Below are 6141 nucleotides of genomic sequence, written 5' to 3' on the forward strand. Positions count from 1 at the left end.
CAGTCAATTTTGTTGGGTAATTCTTCAATAAAAACACCAGCACTCTTAGCTACATCAATTCTGGCTTATAAGGGGTCCGTACTAGCATATATATATACACACACACACACACACCTTGTCTTTTATTTCCGTATTGATGTCAGTAGTATCTAGGCCAACTTGCAAGACACCTAGATTAATCCACTGAATACATGCTACCTTCAAACAGGCCATCTCATTAAATAGAATAGAAATTGGAGAGGGCGAGTTGAGGCTTGCCTTTCACAACATTTAGTTTTGTGCCATATAGAGTTGACAGTCCAACAAATTTGTATGACACTTGGGATGGGAGAGGGGGAGTTCATTGGGATGAGATTTAGAAGCAACCTTCAAGATTGAGAGATAGGGGAATTTCAAAACCTGGTCGAGCTACTGTGCAGGCAGCATGCACCAGAAGCAATATCAGATTAGTGGGGTGTGTGTGTGTGGGGGGGGGAGCAGGGATTGTCTATTCATAGTTAAGTCTGACTACCAAAGTTAGTGAGAGAGAAGTCGAGCTTCCCACACCTGTCAATTCGGGTCCCAAGGGCGTCTATGAAGGTTTGTCTCTTCACGTGGTTCACAGCAAGGGGGAGTGATACTAACAGCAGAAAACCTGAGAGATAGGGATCACTTATATCAATTGGTGTACCATGTGCATATATTTGGGTGAAGACGTAGACCATCTTCCGTTAAATTGTCAGGTGGCTGCACATTTCTGGTGGGTGGTTCTAGATTGGTTTGAAGTACAGCGGGTGATGACGGGAACAGTGAAGGAGGCATTACACAATGGAGCTTTTAGAAGGAGGAAAAGAAGACTGAAGGCATGGGATGTTGTTCCATTAGCCCTCATGTAGGAAAGAGAGGAACAGGAGATCGTCTGAACGCTAGTATCTTTTCGCTGCACCCAAGAATTTCCTATAATAGAAGATGGAGTGTGTCGGTTCTCTATTATTTGTGTACGACTTGTATACGGAAATTCTCCATCATTAATAAAACGGAAAAGTGTCAAATATATCTCTCTACTTTCATAAATTGTTTAATTATACCCTCCGTTATACTATCCACCTCTCAGAGCCCCTATGGTTACACTTTGGGGCCAGATATACCCTTATTTTAGATGGAGTGCCACGTGTCACTACCAGATTAATTGACCCATCCCTTTCTTTTTTCTAACCCGATTCACTTAAAAAAAACACATTACCCGGCCCAAAGTCCACCCCATTGCTTCTCCCTCTCACCTCTTTTCCTCCTCTCTTCTCACTGTTGTAACCATGGCGGAATGTCCACCAGCGAACTCACCAGAAACCATGGAGAACCTTTAGATTTGTCACCTCGCACTTTTTCTTCCCCTTTCTCTATACCTACAAACACATTTACACAGAGATCTGGAGAAATACATACAAGAGACCGGAGATCTGAAAGTTTCGGCTCCAAATTTTACTGGATCTGACCGGAAATACATTTTTCTGGCGAGTCATTGCTCTCTTTTCTCATGTTTTCCTTTTCTTTATCAAATCCGTCAAGAGGAAAGTTGTTGATGTTTGAGGTTGCAAAGACTGCAGCCAAGTGAAAGCTGGTGGTGGTTACACATTGAACATTGCTAGCAATGTTACCGTAAGGAGCACTATTCGAAGGCTTAGGGAGCAGACTGAGAGCTTGAGTCATTTAGCTGCTTATTGAAATTTGAATTCGAAATAGTCTCCACTGTTAGATATTAAGAGAGCTTGAATCTTGATTTTGCAATTAGAGAGCGGGAATAAGTACTGTGTTTGAAAATTTTGGTTTAGCCTAAGCATTGGAACGATGTTCCCAATGTGATATGTCCAGGAAAAATAGGGTTATACATACTGGTTTTATGTCCATGCTTAGCATTATTTCTAATTAATAGTAGGACAATAGACTTGCAAAGATTTGTCACCGGAGAGAGACGATAGTAGAACAATGTTACAGTTTGTATTAACTATTTTAAGCATTGAATTGATGGGTTTCAGAAGAAATCACAGTGAGGCGAGGGAGAAGAGAGGAGGAAAAGAGGTGAGAGAGAGAAGCTGTGAGGGTGGACTTTGGGTCGGGTAGTGGATTTTTTGAGTGAACCGGGTTAGGAAAAAGGGGATGGGTCAATTTAATCTGGTAGTGACACGTGGCACTCCGTCTAAAATAAGCAAAATAAGGGTATATCTGGCCCCAAAGTGTAACAGTAAGGGCGCTGAGAGGTGGATAGTATAACGGAGGATATAATTAAACAATTTATGAAAGTAGAGGGATATATTTGACCCTTTTCCGTTAATAAAATTATTTACCCTGCAGAAGAAACATCAATTGCAGGATTTGAGATCCTTAAAGTCCGTCTTACAGCTCTAACAAAATACAACAAGTAGAAGTGGTATATAGATAAATAAGTTGCTAATTTTGTACCATTGCAGTATTCTTGGAGGTTGGCAACAGCAACTTCCAGCCCTCTACTCGCAGTTGCATTACCAACAGCTGATGAGATAGTCATGCTTTGTCTTCCAATATCATCCTCAGCAAATGATCCTGAAATAGTATAGATGTCAAAAGATAATCTTTATAAAAATCTTCGGAAAAAGAAGAAAATAAGTGCTAACATGAAAATCCCTTGAAAAATATTGTTGAACGTAACTGCAGCCAGAAAATACAATATTGTTACACTCTTGTATACCAACAAAGAGTTCAGTGTAGAGTCCATTTGTTTTATCTAAAGAGGAACAACACAGAAATGAAGGATAAGATATCCTCCTCAAATGGAAACGAACATTGTGCAAAGTGCATGCATCAGTACATTTAAGATATTAAAAACCTAGGTCTAAAGTAAAACAAGCGATGAGGAGAATGAATAGTGATCAAGACAATTGGTCATTGACTGGGACACGCAAAATCCAACGGTCAAACCAAACCACTCTCAAATGCCCCTCCTAGCCCTCAAAAAAGAATTTAGAACGGGCACAGAGCAGCAGGATATTCGCGTCAGCTATTCTGCTATGTCATTTGTCATACATATGATATGTTCCTGAGTAATGGAAAACATGTAAAGAATGCGAGCCGCTACACATTTTATGGCACCGGCCAAAACATTTGAAGTTCATAAAGTTTCCTGCATGATTATGAGATTAAAATATAGAGATACAAGATGTTATGTCAATGAAAACCTCATGAGGAGACAATGTGTTAGCTTTGCTTAGTCAAGGAAGGAAAATATCTAAATCAGGGTCTAGACAGGAAAAAGAGGACCCAGCTCCAGGCTGCTCGGGGCATAGCTGAAAACTAAAATAGGGAACTGAACAGGAAATAATGAGGAAAGACGAGATACATAGAGAATACAGAGATTAGGTTCAAGACACTGATATAACAACTCCACATCGGAAGCCAACTGTATAAACTGTATTATTAATAAGACTACAGATAAAAGCCAAATGACATATGATTATGATACAGAGGCTTAAAACTCAGAAGCAGCTAATTTTAAGGGTCATTTGGTTTGCAAGTCATACCGGGATTATAATGTTGGGGATTATTATAGGGGAATCATATAATAATGGGATTATTTAGAGGATATACTTTTTTCAATAGATGTTTGATTTCTTTGGATTAAAAAAGGGATATATGGGATATGATATAAAACCTGTGTTTGGTTTTATAATAGATAAACTAGGATAAACTGTCATACCAATTTTAATCTTGACCTTCTTAAAGGACTTTGGGAGAAGAGCTTTGGAGAGGGGCACTTTTATCATTTGGTTGTTTTGCCCGGGGATTAGCTATCCCAGAATTGTTATCCTATATTGAATGTGGTGTAAAAATAATACCCAAATTGTGGTATAACTAATCCCAAGATTTCTTATACCAGAAAAACAACATCCACACAAACACGATCTTAAATAATCCCACATTTTATCCCGGGATTCTTCTTCTTTTATCCCATGATACATCTTACTTTATACATTGGCTACAAGGTAATAAGTGTAAGGAGTTGGACTTTACAATTGACAGCTCAAATTTATCATGGTAAAAGAATTTTTAGGTAAAAAAAGCATGATGTTTACCACATAGAATATTAAGGAAGCATATGGATCTTACTTAATTTTTGAGCAATCGAAGCAGCTTCAGCAACACGACTATCATCAGAGAACAACGGAGAAAGTTCCATCAGGTCTCCTGGACTGCTATTGAACTCCATCAAGTACTATGAAATGGAAAGCAACTTACACTGTCAGTTTCCAAATGAGGATAGAAACTAGAATAGCCCTACATGCAAGGATTATTTTGCCGAATGCACGAAGCTAGTCATGAAAAGTTTACCTTTATGAGCTCTATTGTCTGACTAGCAACTTCTCTCTGAGCATCTGCACTCTGGACACAAACAGAGATTCAGTAGATATTGGACATACTAACAGCATTAAACAGCTCAGGAAATTAATCAACATGGACAAACTAATGGAGTTAGGTCTTAAGGAAAAATTTCTTTTTCTTTCTGCTCTAAGTAGGCATTTCATTATTAGTAGAAGGAAAGCAAAGTAAAAGGGGAAGGATACTGTGGAATTTCTGGAAGCTAACAAACTTGCACTTGGCCATAACGAAACACTTTCATTTGACCAATTGTTTATACTCCACATAAAACATCATACGAAATTAACCTTAATCAAGCATCAAAACAAGTGCTTACAAGACTTGCAAAAAGCAAAGAAGGAATTAAGCTGCTATACCGGTAGATGATCTCCTATTTTGGCAGCTGTTTGACCCACACTAGATATACGCAAATCCAACCGTGCAAAGCTATCAAACAAGCCGTCTACACCTTTTTCCAGCTGCACATTGCATTTTTCATCAAACTTAAACTGAGGTCTTTATCTAGGTAAAAAGCATCTCTTTTTTTTAATATCCCTAGAAGTACAAAGTGAAGAAAGAGACAACAACAGACCAAGTGGATCGATTCTCATTTTCATAAAACAAATTTAAAAAGTATATTGAAAACATTCCCCACATAGTGTGATTTAAAATGTTACCTCGGCAGCACTTTGTCATTTATTTGCTCTATCAAGAAACTTACTCCATTAAAGGAGCAGATTGCACTAAAATGAGCTAATCCCCAAAACTATTTCCAGAAAAAAGAGTTCCCTTAAAAGAACTATAACTTCATCTTATAATGACCACAGTCCAATGAACTAACCTCAGAAAGTGTCTTGTGGTGCGTTGTATCTTGGACAGCAACTTCCTTCTTAAGATTGTTAAGTTTCCCATCAATCTTTGATCAAATATGAAGGCATCAGATCAAAAACCTTCAGAAACAGTATTACCTCACTGAATACACATATAATCCTTTACTATACCTGTTTTCTGAGATCAACCAGTTGTTTACACGAATTCTTAAATAAAGATAATAAATCATCAACTTCAGGAATAACGGACTTGACATTCCTTGTGCTGACTTTCCCGCATCTGGTGGTGTCCGCAAATTCCCATTTGGTAGAGCATCATGGCCTTCAGCTGCGTCTGATTCTTCTTCTTGATAAGAAGGTAATATCTCTTTCACCAAGTTACCAAACAAGCCATCAAAGGAGAACTCCCCCTGCATTTATTGGGTAAAACACGCTGCTGTCAGTTAACTACCAACTTTCTAAAGCTTAAGTTGGCATAATCTTCCATACACATTATATGGCATCTGAGGCGTCACCTTGAAATCATCTATGTCAAGAACAAGCAGATCAGAGTCAGCAGATGCAGAACTTGAAAACATGTCAACCCTCACTCCGTCTCTAGTCTCTCTCATCTATTCTGAGTCACAAGAAAATGGAACCAGAAATTATATCCGTCATCTTTGCTAAAAAACTGGATTATAATCATTTGACAAGCAGGATAACTAAGCTAAAAAGTAGCATAAATTTGGTGGTGTACAACACAAGACTGTGATCAGTCCTCATTGGTTCCTTACCAACAGCTATAGGATAGACAACCAAGGAAGAAAAAGGTAGCAACAAAAAAAGTGAATTTCTAAAAGTATAAATTATGTTAAAAAACCTAAAAGCCACAAGACATTCAGCAATTTCATTCAAAATTCAAAACTCAGATGAGATGTAAGTGTGTGTATTGGCCATTTCTAGTAAC

The 6141-nt window shown here is 38.2% G+C and overlaps 1 pseudogene across 1 annotated transcript in view; it reads right to left on the bottom strand.

Annotated features, from left to right (window-relative positions):
• LOC142181702 (exocyst complex component SEC10b-like) overlaps positions 1 to 5895 on the bottom strand; it is a 25986-nt pseudogene extending 20091 nt beyond the window's left edge. Inside the window, exons 1-7 of the transcript XR_012710619.1 lie at positions 5711 to 5895; positions 5367 to 5605; positions 5207 to 5281; positions 4743 to 4844; positions 4339 to 4389; positions 4117 to 4222; positions 2437 to 2556 (exon numbers count right to left, since the gene is read on the bottom strand). The product of XR_012710619.1 is annotated as an exocyst complex component SEC10b-like (transcript). The remainder of the gene's footprint in view (positions 1 to 2436; positions 2557 to 4116; positions 4223 to 4338; positions 4390 to 4742; positions 4845 to 5206; positions 5282 to 5366; positions 5606 to 5710) is intronic.
• Between the last annotated feature and the right edge of the window lie 246 nt (positions 5896 to 6141).

The sequence above is a fragment of the Nicotiana tabacum genome, chromosome 6, assembly GCF_000715075.1.
Source record: "Nicotiana tabacum cultivar K326 chromosome 6, ASM71507v2, whole genome shotgun sequence".
Lineage (NCBI taxonomy): Eukaryota > Viridiplantae > Streptophyta > Magnoliopsida > Solanales > Solanaceae > Nicotiana > Nicotiana tabacum.